The following is a 19506-nucleotide window of genomic DNA, read 5'->3' on the forward strand; positions in this document are numbered from 1 at the left end:
TGGTCACACAGCTGCCCCTGGCCTCTGGACAGCAGCTTTGGTCCTCGGGGTTCGACCTCCACTGGAGCAGCGGCCGCCTGGGTCTGCTTAGGACCAAGGGCTCTGCAGGGCGCGTCCTGAGGCAGCCGCAGCCAGCTCTGTCCCGACGGGAGAGCTGCGCTCAGGTGGGCCTTGCCCAGGGCCACAGTGGGCAGCTGGGGCCCGCCTTGTGGGGACCTTTGCAGTGTCTCTCCAGGACGGTAGTTTTTATTTATGCAGAAGTTCTCACATGTCCTGACCAGGGTGCGGTCAGGGTCAGCGTGACAGGGGAGGACAGGCAGTGGGCCTCTGCCTGGGTCGCTTTCCCGAGTAGACAGTCGCGGGTGACCTCTGAGGGCCTTGTTCGGGCTCCCTGCGAGCCTTAGTCCCTTGTGGTGGCCGCGCATCCCTGTCCTCTCTGCCTTGTTGTGGAGGAGGCGCCCTGGGCAGGGCGCCCTGGTGGCGGCCAGGGGCTGGTCTTGAGGGCGTGGAGGGGGTCGCCCTGGGTTTTCGCGCCAGGTCCTCGCAGGTGGCTTCGTTTCTCTGAATGCCGGTGTTCGCGGGTCCTGCGGCGGAGCCTGAGCCCGCCTGGTGGAGGCCTCACTGATTGTCCTCCGTGGTGGCTGCGCCCTTCGGTGTGGGGCCAGCCGTGCACACGGTCGGTCGGTTGTTCCAAGTCCTTGTCAGCAATGGGCAGTGCCTATCTGGCTGAGCCTCGGCAGGCCCCTCGGGGCCCTCCTGGTTTGGCTTGTGTCCTGCTGCCAGCCATTACCACGCACCCTCCCCATGTCCTCTGGAGAAGTATATCTGTCTTTGCCTCGTCCCCCTGTAACTGGCCCTCGTTCTTATTTTTTATTACTTATTTTTTAGTTCTCGGTGGACACAACATCTTTGTATGTGGTGCTGAGGATCGAACCCAGCGCCCCGCGCATGCCAGGCGAGCGCGCTACCACTTGAGCCACACCCCCAGCCTGAGGCCCTCATTTTCTTGCCCTGCGTTCACCTTGGTGTGGGGCCGTGGGTTCTCCAGCTCTCAGGCGTGGGCTCCTGGGGGCCAGGGACGCCGAGGGGCAGTGCATGGGCTGCCTGGGCCCCGTCTGTGGAAGCCCGGACTTGGCACCTCCTCGCCACAGGGCCGGCTGCGAGGCTGTTTCTGAGCCTCAGTGTCCCCTTCTCAGAGGGTGGCAGTGCCTCTGTCACTGGGTCACTGTGGAGAAGTCCTTGGGCTGCTGGCTGGTACAAGGCACAGGGCTCAGGCCATGGTCACCTCCTTTCAGGTGATGTGGTCCCAAGGCCCCACCCTGGGAGCCAGGTTCTCAGTAACCAGTGTGTTCTCCCGCAGGTCTCCCTGGCCTCTGAGGACAGTCTCACCGGACACAGTCTCGCTGGGGGCAGTTTCTGGTAGGTCACCTCTGTCCCCTCTGTCCCCAAGGCTTATGCTGCTGGGACCCCCTGTGGGAAGAGGGTCTGGAGTTCCTGGGGGAACAATTCTGCCTGGCAGATGTGGCCAGGGCTCCTCAGGTGCCCAGGAGCCGGGGGGAGTGGTGGGTGGGGGTGCTGGTTTCCGGGACGCGGCGAGGCGCGCAGGGGGGCGAGGAGGCGCCTGGCTGGCGCTGCCTGGGGGAGGTGTCCTCATCAGGCAGAGGGATTTCTTTGTAAAACACCTACTCTATGCCAGGCCCCGGGGTGAGGCAGAGCCTTGAACCCTCAAGATTTGCATCTTGGGGACGAGCGCTGGGCGAGGGACTGCAGGAGGGGTTGCCTGCAGTGTCAAGTGGGGACCAGGAGGGCCTCCCTGGGAGGATGGCATTCCAACAAAGACCTGCGGGGGGTGGGGTCCTGCAGGCGTGGCCTGGTGGCTTGTCCTGGCCTCTGGGGGGCAGCTCAGGGTGAGTGGCCTGGGGTCTCCCTGGAGGCCTCCCCTTGGCCCTGAGCCCTCGCCCCCTGACGGCTGGGGACTGACGAGGGGCTGGGGCTGGCCGCAGAGAAGGGTGGCCTAGCTGTGCTCCTCTGCTGTCTGCCCTGCGTCATCCAGTCCTGCCCCTGGGAGCCTTCCTCTGTCATCTCTTGTCACGCCAGTGGCCCGCCTGAGGACGATAAAAGGGCTTTCTGTCTGCGAACACTTAGCTTCCCTGCTGGGCATCCATCACGGGGTGGGTGGGGGGGGCGGGCAGCCTGCTGCTCCCAGGAGCCCTCTTGGCAGGACCCAGGTGGCCGCTCCGCCCACATGAGGCCTGTCTGGGGGCCATGGCAGGGGCAGTGGGAGCAGGGCCATTCCCAGGTCATCAGCACCTGGGGGCAGATGTCAAGCATGGATGGTGACAGTTGCAGACAGGCAGGCCGTGCGCAGGCTGGAGACCTTTCTGGTCCTCTGCAGCGGGCTCTTTGATCCAGAGCCACCCCAGGAAGTGGGCGAGTCTTCACCTGGAGGCCCCTGTGCCCTGGGAGGGAGGAGGGGACCCGGGCCTTGAGGGGTGGCGCCTGAGTCCTGGGGGTGGTGGGCCTGCTGGGCCCTGCAGCTGGGCATGCTGAGAGCGGGTGTTGGGGTGTCGGGGGTCTGAGTGTCTGAGTGTCGGGGTGTCGGAGTGTCAGGGTGTCTGGGTGTGGTTAATCCAGGTGGGGCTGGAAGGTGAGCCCAGGATGGCCGCTCTCTGCTGCCCGAGGAAGCCCATTGGGACAGTCTGTAGGCAGACAGGGGACCAGGTGTGTGTGGCGGGTCCTTGGCCTGTGGGGTCACAGCTCTGAGACTCATCCTTTCTTGGGCAGTGGGACTGGTTTTGTCCCCAGGGCCAAGAGCCCGTGGGATATCCTCAGCTCAGGACGCTCAGCCCTGCCCCTCCTTCCCCTCCCCACAGGGCCACCCTCAAATGACAGCAATTAATGGTGCCTGCGATGGCCCTGCTGACAGCTGAGCTTGTCTGCCTGCGGCCACCCTGCTAATCGGGCCCGGCGGACGCCCCTCCTGCTGCGGCTTCCGCTCCACACAGCCCCTCCCTGTCCCTTGGTCTGGAGCTACCCTGGACAGGCCCCGGGAGCGGGCAGAGTCCCTGTCCCTGCAGCCTCCTCCTGGCCCTTCGCCATGGTCGCCTTTTTCCTTTCACAAATGGCTGGGCTCTTGCTCGACCCCTTTCCTAGGGGTTCTGGTGTTCCCCTGTCCTGTGCCCCTGTCCTGTGCCCTCGCTTTACCAGGAGTCCTGCTGAGGCCTTCCTGAGATGACCCTGCAGGATACCTTGGTGTGGCCCTCAGGGAGCCCCTGGGCCAGGGTCGTCCTTCCCTCTTCTCTCTTCCTGGGGGACAGGGTGGTTGGAGCCCTGGAGAGCAGGCACCTGTTAAGTGCCCCATCTTGAAGCTGGGCAGGGGCCTTAGGTCTGCAGGTGCTGCTGACCTGAGCCCTGTCTGTGGAGGGCCGTGAGGACCCTGGCCAGTCCTGTCCACGCGGGGCCCTATTGCTCCTGTGGCAGCAGTAGTGGTGAGCCCCCGAGGCCCCTGGCCTGTGCCCGGACTGCTGCTCTACTGCCCCCCTGCTCCTGCGGCTGGGGAGGCTGAGGCCCAGAGGCCAAGGGCTTTGCGCACCTGACCTTGCAAGGGGGGCAGGTCTGAGAGTCAGCCCCAACTTATTTTGTTGAGTTTCATAAGTCAGGACCTTTGGGAAACTTGAGGGACGGCTCCGGGACCCACAGACCTGACCTAGAAGTGGGGGGCGTCGCTGCCCGCGTGTGGGTTTGTCTGTTACACTCTGGCCAACGAGCCTGGAGGTCCAGCCAGCCTGTGGGAAGGCGCAGCTCTCGGGGTTCCCTGGATCTCGCTGGTCGCTAACACTTGCACCAGCACAAACTAGGGTAGGCCCTGCCCCTCTAGAAGAACTGCTGACCTCGTGTCTGCCATAGAAGTTCCGGAACCTTCTAGAGGTGCATAGTGAAATCATCACACAGCACACACGTGAGGTTACGTGTCTGGCCACTCTGTCGTTCTGACATTCACGCTGTGTCCTCTGTCGCCAGGGCTCCTCCTTTTTTTTAATATTTGTGTTTCAGTCGTAGTTGAACGTGATGCCTCATCCTATTTATTTACTTATATGTGGTGCTGTGGGCCGCACCCAGGGCCTTGCGGCGCTGGGCGAGCGCTGTCCTGCTGAGCCCCAGCCCCAGCCCATAGCTCGTTCTTCGTGCTGGGGACACCGTTGCATGCCCGTTGCACGCCTGTCTCCTGTGAGGGCGGGTTGCAGGCGTGTGGGGGCTGTGTGGGGACTTACCAGCTGATTTCTCACCCAGCTCTGCGTCCACCCGCAGACCTGGGAACCCCAGTGGCGCACACCCTCATGGGCACTCCTGTCAGCCGTTCTGGTGGACCCCACGCGTGTTCAAGTACACTGCACTGTGGGCTGCATTTTGGGAAAGGCTGTGGCCACCCGGTGTAGCCCCCCGGCCTGGGGAAGTGGCCCCTCCCCCCACGACGCTGGCTCTGCCTTTCTTCCTAGTCTTCATGCCACTTCCTGCTTTTCTTGTCTTATTGCGTTGGCCGGGAGCGTGGCGTGGCCCTGGGCAGCAGCCCTCGGGTGGCCGCCTGTGAGTTCTTCACTCCCCTTCTACAGGTTTGAGGAGACAGGGGCCTTCAGAGTCAAGTGACTTCTCAGCACAATGAGAATTAGAACTTGTGACCACAAGTTGGTGCTTCTTCCCCCCTGTGCCAGGAAGGGCCAGCTCCCTTTGTCACAGGGATCGGAGGTGATGCCAAGCCCTGGTGCCTGGTGGGGCCAGAGCCCCGCTGCCCTGAGGGTCTTCTGTGCTGGGGAGATGACAGTGGGAGCTTTCCGGGTCTAGCACCGAGCCTGGCTCTGCCAGGTCTGCCCTGCCCAGCAGTCACCTTGGACATCACCAGACCTGGGGGGAGCTGTTCCGAGGCAGAGCAGGAGCAGGATGGGGGTGGGGCGGGTGAGAGGGGGGGCCCCTTCCTCCTCCTCCTCCTCTTCCTCGCCTGAGGGGTGCTGGCTGAGATGACTTTTCGGGGAAGGAGGCTCATAAATTAAATAAGCAATCCCTTAAATAAATAAGTAATGAGGTTAGCGGGTGCCTAATGACATCAGATTCGTAATTACGGATGGGGCCGGCCTGATGATCGCACTTGATTTTGATCTTGGCTCTGACATGGTCTCCTCCACCTGATGGTGATCTCCACCCCCTCTGGGGGCTGGAGGGCTGCTGCTCTGGGGGCTCCGGAGAGCCTAGGTGGTGGTGGGGTCCCCGGGGGGGTGTACCCAGTTCCCAGCCCCAGGTTCAGCTGGGCGGGCTTTCTGCTGTAGGCCTTTGTGAAATTTGAAGTTGTTGTGAATCATGATGATGAAGCTACAGCAGCAATAAAAGTACAGTTGTCATAACAGGGTCTGTGATTGTCCCCTGGTGTTGATGCTGCCCGACTTACGGACTCTCCAGATCCTCCTGGGGAGTCTGCATGCATCTTGACGCCGAGGCACAGAGAGGCTTAGTATCTTCCTGAAGTCACACAGACAGTGAGGTTGGAACCTGGGCCATCTGCAGTTTCCTCCCCGTGTCCCTGGCTCCTCAGCCTTCAGGCTGTCCCGGGAGGGATGTCACAGTGCTGTTCTTGTGCTGGACGCCATGGGTCATGGACTCCTGCGTGCCAGTGAGGAAGATGCTAATTCAAGGTGGCTCCAGGCTCAGAGGCCTGACTGTGGAGAGCGCTTCACTCCCGTGGGACCTCTGGACACAGCCAGGACCACCCGGGGTCGTAGGGTATGCTGTTGTCTCACTTGGTGACAGAGCGAGCTGTTCACTGAGATCCAGGCAGTCCCTGATCCGTCCCGCTCGGTGGCCTCTGCCCGCTGCTCCTGGTGTGCCTGTGGCCCTGCCCTGGGCGCCCGGCAGCGGCTCACAGCTGGGCATGGCAAGGGGCTCCTCTCCTGGTGGGGACTGGGCTGGGGGTCTTCTCATGTGACTCCTGGCTGGAGCCGCTCGTGGTGTGGCCGTGCCCCTGGGCCCCGGCTGCCTGGTGCGTGTGGACGCCTACCCCCAGGGTGCACTCGTTCTGGGTGGCCCTGGGTTTCTGGAACTCCGGCGAACGGGGGCTTGGGGTGGGGGCGTGGGTGCCCGGTGCTGACTGCAGGCTCCTGGGGCGGGGTCTCCCTGCCCTGTGGGCCCCTGGGAGGCGGGAGCTGAGGACTACCACGGGAAGGGTGCTGGGGGCCACTGCTCCTGGGGTCGGGAGCCAAGGGAGGCCCTGGAAGAGGTGGGATAGGCGGGTAGACAGCACTGAGCCTGCCTTGGGGGACTGCACACGGGTGCCACGTCTACCACGGAAGCCGCACAGCTGACCCGCCCCCTGCCCAGTGCCGTGGGGAGAGCGTGGTGGGGAGAGCGTGGTCGGGTCGGTGCCGTCTCCCGGGCGGTGGCTCCCGAGCCTTTCTTTGGGTCTGCTGTGACCTTGGCGTATGTTGGGGCTCCTCCTGGAACCCACAGGCAGCTGCTACTCTCACCAGCTGTTCATTTTTTTAAAAAAAATTTTTAAATTCCTTTTATTTTTTAAATACATGGCAGCGGGATGCATCATGGTTCCCACTACACACCCAGAGCACAGCATCCCTGACCTCTGGTTGTGTAAAGTGCGTTCACACCAATTCCTATCTTCATGCATGCACTTTGGACAGTGATGTCCATCACATTCCTCCATCATGGCTGCCCCCTGCCCCCTCCCACCAGCCTGTTTTATAGGCAGGAAAGCTGAGGGCACAGAGAGGTTCAGAGACTCACCCAGGGTCACACAGCTGGCACTTTACCCAGGCAGCAGAGTCACTGGCACCTGTTATTTGTGGAGTTGTGGGGTGCCACCTTCAGTGCCCGCGTGGGTGCTCTGCTCTAGCCACAGCCAGCTGGGATCTCCTGGCAGGGCCTCCAGCAGCAGGCAGCCCGCATGCACCACGTAAGGGCTCAGGCATGCAGCAGCTGCTCCGGCGGCTGAGCGGGGTCGTCAGGGCAGGGAGTCCTGCTTCCTGTCTCCAGCAGCCAGCCTGCTGGCCTCATGGCCTCCGGGGATACAAAACGCAGGGCCCTGACACTGGGGAGAGAGGATGCTGTAGCATAGGATGGGAGGAGGGTGACTGCTTTGCAGGGCTCCTTTTGGTACAGGGCTCAAGGGTCAGCTTGATGAGGTGGCATTTGAGCTGGAGTCTGGACAATGAGCAGGAGGTGGCCACAGGAAGGGAAGAGGGAGGAGCCTTCCAGGGAAGGGGTCAGCAGGTGCCAAGGCCCTGAGGTCACCACCTTTCAGGGATGCTGCCCAGTCCAGGAGCAGGGCTAGGGGACCCGGAGGGGCTGCCTGGGTCAGAGGCTGCTCTGTAGCCCTGGGGGTCGGCCTCGCCTACACTCAGGGAAGAAATCCGGTTTAATGGTTCTCTCCTGGCTTTGTTCTAGGTTTGGGGATTTGGTTATCAGGCATGCACTGAAAACTTGGCCCTTGCCTCCAGAGCCAGTCCAGTAACAAGGGCTCCGTTCAGATGGGACAAGTGCAGGCATGGCTGGATCCAGGAGAACAAACAGGCCTCAGGGAGCTGCCTTCTGTGTGGCTTTTCCCAGGCAGATTCCTGCCCCAGCCCAGCCCAGCCTCCAGGAGAGGGCGGGCATCTGAGCCCAGGGTGACAGACACTCCCTTCTCTTCTCCTATAGAGAAGAGGGAGGCCTCCAGCACAGCAGGCCAGGTGGCCCAGGGCAGGTGAGAGGGTGTCACACACTCAGGGAGTGCGGAGGGTGACAGGCAGGGGTGACCGCCAGCCACCATTATGTTCCCAGAAAAGCTGGAAATCGGGGGTTTGTAAGCAAGGCCCTGATTTCTTAAAGAAAAAACTATGGGACGGAAAGCTGCCGTGGCCCGGCCGCCTGTCACGTGGCTCCGCGGCTCACTGCCACTCTTATCTCCAGAGCGCCACGTCCCCCGTGACCTGGCATAGTGCCCCGTGGAGCGTCCTGGAAGTCAGCCGGCACCTCTGGAAAGCCGTCCCGAGGGCGAGAGCCGGGGCTGCGGCAGCTCCTCCAGGAGCTGGGGACGAGCCCTGGACGGGTGGTCTAGTAGTCAGCACTCCCTGGAGGCAGCTGGGGTCAGCCTGGACGAGGATGGCCGCTAAATCCAAGGACAGATGTCTTTCCAGGGAAGGTGCAGAGCAGGCGGCCCCGTGGGCAGAGGTGTAGGCCGGGCCCCTACGGGGGAGACGGAGAGCCTTGGCCGTCCAGTAGCTGGTGCCTGGAGCCATGGGAGGACGTGACTCTGGCCAGTGCAACGTGCCCTCTCTGGTCGGGCCCCGTGGAGCATTCTCAACACCTCTTCCCGCCCTTGCCACTACCAGGACAAGGCCTCCCGGTCCCTGAGCAGGTGGCCCTGCCCTGCCTCCCTGCTCCCGCCGATGCTCTATGCCCGCAGTGCTGCCCCGATGCCACTGCAGTTGGGGCCAGTCTGGAGACAGTGTTGGCTCCGCAGCTGCCCGCCACAGCTTCCGGGAGGGGGGTGCCCCACACCAACCTGCCTGGGCGTGGCCTCCTCTGACTGAGAAGCATGTCTGTGGGGACAGAAGCATGTCTGCGGCCTGCTTCCCCCTCCCCATCAGGGAAGCCTGTCCCCAGGGCCTGGGCTCCCGGGGGCCTCCTGGGGAAGGGGACTTGGGTTTCTGTGGTCTGTCTTTAGCTGGCTCAGGGAGGAGAGGGCCAGCTGCTGGCCTCGGGCTGTGGGCAGCTCCAGAGCTGCTCAGGGCCTGCCCTGGCTCCAGCCTGCAGTGGATGGGACGGTGGCCAGAGCGGCCAGGTTGGCCAGGGCGGACAGGGCAGCGATGCCTCACTGAGTGTGGGTGGTGGTGTGGTCGGCACGTGGTCCTCACTGGAACCTGGGAATATGACCTCTTGGATCAATGGCCTTGGCAGAGGTGATGAAGGCCGGGTCCTTGAGACCGGTCTGGACTAGGGAGGCCCAAGTCCGACAACCAGTGTCCTTCTGAGGAGGCAGGCGGAGGCCTCGTGAAGGCAGAGCTGGCTGGAATGGAGTGGCCATATGCCAGGGACACTGGGAGCCACGGGGTGAAGGGAGGTGGGTCCTGTGTGTCCCGGGAGGCAAGGAGGCCTGCTGACATCTGATGTCAGGTCTGGCCCTCAGAGTTGTGGGAGGGCCGCTGGCCGTTGTTCTCAGCTGCCCAGGCTGTGATACCCTGTCCCTGCAGCCCCTGGAAACCAGGGTAGCGTGGATTTTGTTTTAATCACACTTAACTTTTAAAACTCTGTTGTCTGGGCAGTCCCAGTGCCACGAGCACACAGTAGGGCCTCCGGCACACAGTAGGGCCGCACACCTTGGCCAAGCACCCAGCAGCCCCAGGCCTGACTGGAAGCGGCTCCCAGGCGGGCAGCGCTGGTCTGGAATGGTCCACTCTGCAGCGACTCTTTCTCTATCACATGGAGTTGACCATCCTGAATAGGCCACCGGCCACCGTGTGGCTTCACCCTGCTTCCTCCTTCCAGAATGTTCCGGGCATCCAGAAGGATAGCTATACCCAGGGGTCACACCCGCCGTACCCAGCCCTGGCGACCTGGCCTGCTCTCCACCTCTGGGTTCACCCCATGGGGGAGGGCTGGGCACCGCCTCTCGCCATCCTAGCTGATGTCTGTCCATCCGTCCTTGTGGCTGAATTGTGTCCCTCTGAGGCCTGAGGCCGTGTGGCCCGAGCCGCTCCACGGAGGCCTCTCAGATGAGGAGGCCGAGGCCGCCCGCCCCGAGGCCTGAGCTCAGTGCCTCCCTCCTCCTCGCTGCCCCTGCCCCCCCCCCACTTCCCTCACCCTGTCCCTTCCGACCTGACCCCTGCCCCTCCTGCCAGGAAGCTGTAGCCTGGGGGGGTGCAGAGCAGGGTCTCTTCCCTGGTGCTGGGTGTGCCACGGTGGCCTGGCCATGTCTGGGTCTGGTCCTCTGAGTGCTGTCCACCTGAAGGGGTGCATTCCCTTGACCCTGGGAGAGGCAGAGGCAGGCGCACTCATGGAACCAACCCCGGGAGGCTGGGGGACCCTGCCTGGGCCACCTGGCCCGTCCTCTCTGGAGCCGTTGCCTGGTGCTCGCATGGCTCTGGTCCCTGGCGGGTGGCATCGCTGACCTTGGCCACCCCAAAGTGCTCCATGCAGGCGGGTCCCTGGAGGGCCGCGTTGGCACACCTTGGGCATGTCTGGTCACTGCAGGGGCTTGGGGACGTGGTGTCTGTGAGTGCTGACCACGGGCCAGTGTGCCCTGGACACTAGCTCAGGTTTGATGATGGGCTGTTCAGAAGCAGCTGCCTGTGGCTCTCGTCAGGAAGCCACTCAACAAGCGTCTGCATCTCACAGGGCAGATGCAGGACGAGGCTGTGAGTGACAAGGGATACACCGATGGTGGGCACTGTGAGGTGAACATTGTCCTCCAGGTCCCAGGGCATCTTTGGGGAAGGCCTGCAGTGGGTCTCTGTCCAGAACAAGCTGACCAACAGGACCGCGCAGCCCGTGCTCTCCGGCCTGGCGGTGTGCGCCCAGCCGCTGGACCCTCCTCTGCTCTGGGTCTCTGTCCCCGGTAGCTGGGTGAGTCCCCGGCTGCAGACACTCGCCTGGAGCTCCTGGCTGAGAACGGCCTCGCTGCCCACCTAGAAGAGAAGCCCTCAGAGGGACGGGCCCGCGTCTGCCCTGGGCACGGGTCTCGGGAGCCTAGAGGTCTCCCTGGGGTGGTCTCTGATGGCCAAGGGGACCTGATGACGAAGTCTGGGCTTCGTCACCTGCAGGTCTATGAAAGCCTGGGGGCTTCTTGCCGGCTCTGCCGCGGGCACAGAGGGCACAGACGGGCCTGCCCAGAGGCGGTCCCAGGCCTGGGTGGGTCGCTTGTCCTTTGGGTGCTTCCTGTCCTGGATATCTGGTCCTTGTGGTGGGTGGGCATGGCCCGCCAGCCCGTGACACGCTTAATGTGGCCCAGGGGACCTGTGCGAGCTGCTGGGTGCCGCTTGTGCCACCCTCCTGTCCCGAGTCCAGTCCCCTCGGTCTCGTCCCTGATTCTCCCTGCCCGCCTGTGTCAGTGCACCACCCTTGGTCGTGCCTCCCTGCACCCCAGGCCGGTGCCCACGCGGTGCCCAGAGATGTGCCCACTGCTCATGGGAGTGAACCCGAGACTGTGGCGTGAGCTTGGGCAGCTTTCCCTGACCCCCGCTGCCACCTCTCAGCCCCTGTGGACGGCAGGCCCGCCCGCCCTCCACCAGGGGCAGACTGACACCCAGAGGCGCTCAGACTTGTCTGTGAGTCACACGCGGACCGCGGCCAGGGCTCCGGCTCCTGGCTGACCGGCCGTCGTTTCTGGCCTGGAGGCTGTGCGTGTTTTTCCCTGTGCCGGTCACCAAGATGACCTGAGTCGGCGTTCTGTGCCGCGTCTTCTTTTCCTGAGATTCAAGGGATAGGAATACTTCCCTCTGGCCGCCTGACCCTGCAGGACAGGAGGGTGGGCAGGGCCTGTCCACCTGGGCCCTGCTGGGAGCCTGCACGGCCAGCTGGGAGGAACGGGTTAAAGGAGGGGACGGGTTAAAGGAGGGGACGGGCTGGCTCCCGAGCTAGAGTGGAGAGGCTTCCAGCCGAGCTATAAAAAGGCCTCGCGGTGTTTGAGCGAGTCGCTGGCGGCCCGCCAGGTTTCCATGGCGATGAGGAATTATCCCGGGTGCCAGGGCTGGAGGACGCTCCTACCCTGGCTTCCGACCCAGCGGAGATCACTTATGTAATTCTGTGCTGCAGGCCCGGTGGCCAGAGGCGAGGCCAGCGCGAGGCCCGTTGTCTGGGTCCCGGCCGTGGGGTCAGGGTCCCCGTGGCTTGTCTCTGAGGGTCTCTGCTGCTCCGGGTTGGGGGGCAGCGTGCAGGAGCCTGGGGGTCCGCCTGGCCCCTGGCCCCTGCAGGGCCGCTGGCTGGGGTGGGAGCCCAAGTCTCGCGGGAAGGGAGCGGCTGCCTGGGCCTGGCGGCAGCCCTGCAGGAAGGATGGGCCTGCGGCTGGCCTCTGGGAGTCTGCTGGAGGCCCGTGGCCGCCCCTGTGCGTGCACCACGCCGCCCCCCGGCTGGCACGGCCGCCCCCCGCCCGCTGCCCTGTGAGCAGGGCTCCTGCCAGCGGAGCTCCCAGCCGCCAGCAAGACCGGTCATGTGGTCGGTAAGAGGAGTGGCTGGGCCCCAGGTCCAGGGAGGGCGGCTACAGGCTGGGGGGCCATAGCTCATGGGCCGTGGGCTGGAGGTACCACCCAGGGTCTCTGGAGTCACCTGGATGGAGCCTTAGCCCTGTCGCCAGGCTCAGGGGCCACCTGGGCAGCAGTCAGCCAGTTGGGAAGATGTGGTCAGGCCCCACGCTTGTGGGACGGTGGACCAGGCTGTCTTATTGGACAGAGTTGCTCAAGTCCTAGGGAGCTCGTGGCAAGGTCCCCAGGGAGTGGACGCACGGTGGCCTTGCGCCCCCACTGGACCTCGGTGCACCGGCATTGTCCAGAGAGTGGTGTGCCTGGCCGGGGTGCGCTGGGGGCCTGGGGGCCTGGGGGTCTGGAACAGGCTTGTGCCTGGTGCGGCCTGGTGTGGCCATGCTGCCTGGCTTCGGCGCCCAGCTCCCCACTGAGGTGGCGCTTGGCTTGGTGCCTGTGTCTGGTTTGAAGTCAGTGCCACCGGCCCGGGCTTGCCCAGGACCTTGGCAGTGGGGTAAATACTAGAGAGTGGGGTGGGCCCCGCACAGGGCGCCCTCAGGGAGGGAGGCCGAGGGAGGCCTGGGCCTGGAGCTGTGGGGAGCAGCAGCACGTCCCCTGGGGACCCTGAGCCTGGCAGGTGGTGGTCTGCACCCCAGGGGCGCAGGCTGCTTCCACAGGCCCCGTGGAGCCCTGTGGTGGCCCGTCCCGTGCTGTGTGGCCTCAGGCCATCCCCTGGCTGCTGCAGACCTCGGTTTCCTTGTCTGTGCTGTGGGACGGTAAAGGGGTCCACACAGGCATTGGCACAAGGGCAGAAGACAGTGGGGTCTGCGTCCTGTTGGACACGCCCCTGCCCTGTGGCCCTGGACATGCCTCTTCACGGGATGAGTCTCACCTTTCTCATCTGGCAGGTGGATACACGGCTGGTCCCCACCCCACAGGCACTGTGACCAAGGGGCAGTAAGACAGGCCTCTGGCTCATGGGAGGCCCGGAGGCCTGGCCTCTCGGCTGCTGATGTTAGGGAAGGGCAGTGGTCAGCCTCTGGTTCAGGTCCAGCTCCCGGCCTCCAGGAGGCTCAGTCTCCCAGGCCCTGGGACCCGGGGCCTGCTTGTGTGTGGACGCACGGTGGCCGGGGCGGTTCCTGTCCCCTGTCCTCTCCTGCCCCCTGCAGTCTGTGGTCCTCAGGCGAGGCAGAGCGTGGCAGACACCCAGCTCTCCTGGGCTGGGCGAGGCCCCGGGCCCCCTGCGAGCCGTTCCGCTCCCCTCCCTGGACAGCTCCCACCAGCTCCAGGCCAGGTCCCCTCCATGGTGGCCTGCGGGCCGGGCCAGGCAGGAGTCCGGCTCGCTGAGGTGGCAGCCGTCCCGTGTCTATAAAGCACACCGGATGCCCGGCTGGTGGCTGGCTTGGGGCCTCCACTCTGCGGCCAGCAGGAGGCAGCGGGGAGTCCCCTGGGTGGGCGGCAGGGCCGTCCCTGCCAGTGGCCTCTTCTGAGTGTCCTTGGCCCCCCTGGGACTTCAGGAACAGCTCCCGAAGTGGGGGCCCTGTGCATGTCCCTTCCCTCGTCCCAAGGCCTTGCTGTCCCTTGGGAGGGCCATGGAGCTGTGCTGAGGCTGCCCACTATGAAGGACAGGCCACAGGACCCGGGCTGAGGCCCACACAGCTGGTGGCCATCACCAGAGTCTTGCGGTGCCATGGAGTGCTTGAACCCAGTGCTCAGATTGGGCGCTCCCTGGTTGAGGGCCAGCCCTGAGGAGGGTGTGGCGGCGGCTGCAGTGGCTCCCACCTTTGTGTCTGCCTTGCCCTTGGCCATGCAGGGACCGTGGGGGGCAGGGTCCCGGGTCCCGGGGCCTCGCTGTGCTGGCCTGCCTCTGGTCTGCCTGCTCATGGTGGCCAGGCCATCCTGGGTTCATGTCCACCATGGCCCCTGGCCCCAGTGCCCCCTGTGGAGTGGGGAGAACCCTGGGCCTCACCTGTGCCTGCCACGTGCTGTGGGAGGCTGATGCCAGGGTCACAGAAGGGAGGTGCCACGAGACCCCTGGGAAGGCCGAGGCCTATCCACGAGAGGCTAGACCCTGGGCCAGGAGCCAGCTGGGCAGCTGCCCCGGGTGGCTGGCCCTCTCTGACCCCAGTCTCCTCTTCCTCCCTGCTCCATTCTCTGGGCTGGGGCTGGGCCACAGCCCTGAGGGTCTGGCAGCCTCACTCCTGGGCCACCCGAGCTCAGCTTCTCAGCTCACTGAAGTGGGGTTCAGGTGACAGCTGGAGCCTGGGCCTCCCAGGAGGTGGTCAGGGCTTGCTTTATGCCCGTGGCTCCAGAGCGGCCCTGAAGGGCCCTGAGGGGCAGGGAGGGACTTGGTTGGGGATGTCCCTGCCTCCTGGCCTGTGGGCTGTCCCTGGGGGACCTGGGCATGGTCCTGCCCGAGAACCCTTGCGCTCTTTCTGGAACATGCTTCTCTGGGACCCTGCCGAACCCCTGCTTGCTTGGCTGACGTCCCTGGTCCCCCCATGTTTGAGTGTGACTGTGCCCCAGGTGGGGGCTTCAGAACCTTGGGCTGGGGTGGCTGAGGGCCGCCTCCTGGTTCCCTGAGGGTGTCTTCCCAGGACCCCTCCCGCTCCCCTGGGGACCCCATCTCCTCCCAGGCCCCGCTTTCTACCTGAGACAGGCGGGCAGTGCAGACCCCCAGGGATCGCCCACTGTAGCTGTAGGTATCTGCCCTGACTCAGTGCCCGGGCTGCCCTTGCCAGCCAGTGGGCCTCCTGGGCACCCGGTGCCTCTAGATGGGTCCTGCCCTGGGGACTCCACGGGGCACGGGCCCCTCTGCCTGGCTGGGCAGCCCTGGGAGGTCTGCAAGGTTCTGTCCTGCCAAGTGCCATGTGGGACCCCTGCCCTCCTTCTGGATAAAGCAGGGGGACAGGCAAGGGGCGTGCATAGTGCTGGCTTGTTGGGGAAGGGGCCTTCAGCACACCTGACCCTGGGGCTTGGCCTGGAATCACTTTCCCCTGTTGAGGCACAGAGAGGGTAGGTGGCTTGTCCAAAGACACACAGCATTAAAAGACAAATGGCATCATGATGTGTGCGGTGTTTCTGTGCCTAGAGGGCATCGTCCCAGTTGTCTCCAGGAGGCCCTTGGTTTTCCTCCCGGGTTTTGTGTGCTGGGCATCTGGCTCTGACCTGGGAGGGCCCTCTGCCAGGTTAGGGATAGTGCACCCCGCTTGGCCCAGATCTGGGGCTCCCAGATGCCCAGTCTTCTGGAAGCTCAGGGGAGTGATCTGGCAGCTCTGGAGCTGGGAGTGGGGAGGAGCCACCCCTCCCACGGTCATCTGCATGACAATGAGCCCTTTGTGGCCCTGGCCTCCTTTCTGGCTAACTGCAGTTCCTGGCCTGTGATATCATAATGGGCCCTTTCTGCAGGGGAGACAGAGGTTGGGTGGGCTGCCAGCTTGCTGGATGGGCCAGGGCTCCTCCGGGGTCCTGCTTCATCTCCCCGAGAACTGGGGAGACGTCTGCTCCTGCTGGCCCCTTCGCACCCTGGGGCTCCACGTCCTGGGCCCCCAGGAACCTCCCAGCGGCCTCTAGTCACCGCCTGCAGGGCTTCAGGTGGCCCCTGTGCCAGGCCTGCTGCGAGGGGCCCTGGGGGAGCCCGCGGTGGCCAGGCAGAGGCTACCCCGTGCCGCATTCGTGTGGTGCAGCAGGAGGAGGTCCCAGCTGGTGCAATGGCGTGGGTGGCCCCCAGAGAGACATGCCTGCGTCCCGGCACCCAGGCCCTGCGTGAGGCCACTCTGGATTCCTAGGGGACCCTCCACCCGGTGGCCAGTGTCCTGTGAGAGACGAGGGCAGTAGGATGGGAACCACTGAGGATGGAGCCGCGTAGGCCCTGGGGTCTTGGGGCCACCAGGGCTGGTGGGTGGCACGGGCCCTGCCAGGTGCCCTGCAGGGGGACGGGCGGCCTCCAGGGCTGCTTGGACAACAAACATGCTGTTGAAGGCTGCCCCGTGGTCATTCCCTGGTGGCCTGGGAAACTGCTCCCTCCCTGACCGTCTCCCGGGGTGCAGGTGACCGGCCCTGGATGGTCTGGGTAGTGCTGGGCCCTGGCCAAGCCTGAGTGTCCAGCACAAGGTCAGGGTCAGTAAGTCCAGCCCTTCCAGGAAGGAAGACACCCCGACCCTGCCTCCCTCACCGCAGGCCTGGTCCCTGCTTGCCTTCCACCTTCTGCAGTCCTGGCCAGGGAGCGAGGGACCCAGCAGGGGAGAGGCTCCCTGGGCCCCCGACACCTTGGCCACAGGCTGGACGTGGGCCAGAATCGGCCTGCAGGGTTCCCCCCGCTGGCCAGGAGCCCCAGAGAACAGAGGAACCTAGCCGGAGAGGGCAGGCCACTGGGCAGAGGCCACGCAGCTGCTAGGAGGCTGGGAGGGCGGCAGAGGGCTGGCCTTTTCAGCTCCCAGTGGGCGGCCTGGACCCCGGGCCTCGCGGAGACCTGTGCGGGGCCTCGTCGGTGGGTCTGCTCTGATGTCGGGGTTACCTGGCTGTCGCGATAAGTGGGGTGGGTGGGTGGCCCCTGAAGTCTGGTGAGGCGTGGCTTGCCTCCTCCTGGACCCCGTTGGGTGGTTCCTGGCAGGCCTGCTGCCACAGCTCGTGGGCGCCCGCGGCAGGCAGGACGTGGCCTGGACCTGTGAGGGGTTTGGGCAGGGCTGGGGCCTGGCTGCAGCCTAGTGGGGAGTTGGGACCCCCAGCCTGGGCGGGGAGGTCGAGGTGCACCGGCCAGAGCACAGTGGTCGGGGCAGCTGCCGGGTCCCCCCCAGGCTGTGTGGTCACCTGCTGGCTGTTGGCCTCGGGCAAGTCACTCACCTCTGTGTCTACTTGCTGTAGAATGAGTACAGTGACGAGCCTGCGCCACAGGGACCTGGCCTGATGCAGGTGGTGCTGTGGGAGGGGGCGGCCACGTTCATGACTGTGAAGCCCCTGGCGCTGTGCGTGGAAGAGGGGGCCACGCCTTCCCGCCTGCCTGGTGCCTGCCCAGGAAAACCTCTGTCCCTGTCCCTGGCTGGTGGGGGGCCTCGGGGGAGGTCAGCGCAGCCCGGTGGGTGGCTGCCGGGGTCTCCACCTAGGGCGGCCCCTTCCTGTGCCAGGAGTCGGGGCTCTGCTCACCAGTGTGTGGCGTGGGGTGTTCCTCCAGGACCCGGTAACCGGGCTCCGGTTACTGCTGGACAGCCCATGCATGCTGCTGGGGAGCGGCCCAGATCCCGGTCAGGCCGTGCAGGGCGCCACTGCCTGTGTCCATGTTAGAGCCAGACAGCGCGGGGCTGGCGCTGGAGAGGCCACTCCTCCCGGGGGTGAGGGTTCTGAGCGTCCCCTTCCTCCTGGGCTGGGCCTGTCCCAGGCTCCTGCACCCAGGAGAGACCCAGAGAGTGGAGAGCTGACCCCAGGGAGATCTGAGCCCCTTAAAATTAGAGTTTTAGGCTTCCATCTCTTGGCTGCGAGCAGATTTCCTGATCCTCCTGTTTAGCACAAAAGGCTCATGTAACTAAAAAAAGCTTCAGGCACAGTTGGATCCAGGTGCTGTTGTGTTCAGCGCCTCACAGCCCAAGTGGAAGGAGAGCTCCAGTGGAAGGAGAGCTCCAGTGGAAGGAGAGCTCGTCTTTCCTGATGTCCAGCAAATCTCCCGGGAGAGGGTTTTGTTGGCTCTGCCTTGGGTTCGCGCCCTTCCCAAACCAGCAGCTGTGTCCCAGCAGCTTGATTGGCTCCTGACAGAGGGAGTGGGGGTGGCCACCCACGGGAGCTGGGGTGTGGGATGTGCAGAGCGGGTGTCAGTGGGCAGGAGTGGTGTCTGTCCCCATGGGTGGCTCTCCTGACATGCTGAGGCCGGAGGCCGGCTACGGTCCTCCTGCCCTCCCTTCAGACCAGCGTGTCCACTGGGGGGAGGGGACCCTGTGGCTTCTGGACAACTGGGCCCAGGTGGTCAGCTGCTGGTATAGCAGGGCTTTGTCGTCTGGCCCGCTCACGTCTGGACCCTCCTGCTCCCCCAGCTCGGCCCCCGCCCCACTATGGCTTCCAGTGGCCCGTCTTGACCACAGGTCGCTGCCTGGGGGCCTGGGCTGTGTCTGGGGTCGGTGACTTTCTGGGCTGGGTCTGTAGCAGGGCCATGTCCCGTCTCCTGCCCTGCGCTGCGTCCCTGAGCCCTGGCCAGGCCTGGGGCTCCCCTTCTTCCTGCCTGGCCCGTGAGTCCCGTGCTTGCCACTGTCCTGCTTGAGGCCAGGACCCCGTCCCCCAGGTTCGTGTAGACCGTGCTCCCTGCACACGCTGCTGTCCAAGCCCCGTTGACTCTGATCCAGCCATGGTCTCCGTGGTCACTGGGCACTTGCTTTCGGTCTGGAGCTCCTGAGCAGGCTTTGGGCTCCCCGTCACTCCCACCCGACCCTGGTCAGTGCTGGCGAGCCTGAGCTTGGGCTTCGGCTGGCTCTGGCTGCCGCAGCCCGAGGGTTTCATGGCCACAGGGTCCCCTCGCAGTCTGTGTCACAAGGGCTCCTGGGAGGTAGCGGGTGGGGGTCCAGCTCCGGCGTGCAGTGCAGGAGGGGTGGCCGCTCGGGAGGGCCAGTCGGGAAGGTGGTCCGCTCTGGGCAGCTGTTCTCACATGTGCGCCGTCCCCAGAGGCCCCAGCTTCCCAGCGTGCCCTGCCCGCGTGTCCACCAACTCTTCCTGCTGCTTCCCGTGGCTCTGGCTGTACATGGTGCCCTTGTCTGTCAAGGCTATGGGTGAGGATGTCTGGCAGGGTGGGGAGGGCAGATGTGGCCCCGAAGCTGAGGTTCAGAGAAGGGAACCCACTTGCCCCAGGCCACACAGCTTGGGGGTGGCCGGGCAGGGCTTGTTCCTGCGGCCGCAGTTAGGGGGCAGCCGTCCTGTGGCCAGGGAGAGCCCGGGGCCGGCCTGGCTCTGGCTCTGCACCAAGTGTCTGGAGGGCCCTTGCTGTTGTGGAGGTGGCCTCCTCTGATTCCTGCTCTCTCTGTGTGAGCAGCCATCTTGTGGCAGGTGACAGGAGCCCCGTGTGGGCGGGCAAGGAAGGATGCACAGGAGGGTGCCTCTGCCTCAGGCCAGCTGTCCCCAGGGTGGCCTCGCTGTCGGCCTCGCTGTCCTGCAGCCCCGCCCTCCTACTGGCTGGCACCTTGTCCTGGCAGGCCAAGGTGGCCCTAAGGCTGCTCTCTCCAGCTTGACCCCCAGCCAGAGGCCTGGCCCAAGGCCGACCCTCACTGGCTGGGGTCAGCCCCATCTCGAAGACGGCTGGCCGTCCTTCTGGTTCTCTCCG

General features: G+C 64.9%; 1 protein-coding gene across 20 annotated transcripts in view; it reads left to right on the forward strand.

Annotated features, from left to right (window-relative positions):
• Ncor2 (nuclear receptor corepressor 2) overlaps positions 1 to 19506 on the forward strand; it is a 142856-nt gene that overhangs the window by 20184 nt on the left and 103166 nt on the right. For 18 of the 20 annotated variants that reach the window (XM_058579774.1, XM_058579775.1, XM_058579773.1 and 15 more), the window contains exon 2: positions 1361 to 1419. The exons of 1 other annotated variant lie outside the window; for it this stretch is intronic. The gene's annotated coding sequence lies outside the window, so the exon portion shown is untranslated. Of the gene's footprint in view, positions 1 to 1360; positions 1420 to 12043; positions 12194 to 19506 lie in introns of those variants that run through there. One more of the 20 variants, XM_058579776.1, reaches the window with a different exon arrangement.

This window comes from Marmota monax, unplaced genomic scaffold (genome assembly GCF_021218885.2).
Source record: "Marmota monax isolate L192 unplaced genomic scaffold, Marmota_monax_Labrador192_F-V1.1 WCK01_AAM20220418_F8-fsc00092, whole genome shotgun sequence".
Classification (NCBI taxonomy): Eukaryota; Metazoa; Chordata; class Mammalia; order Rodentia; family Sciuridae; genus Marmota; species Marmota monax.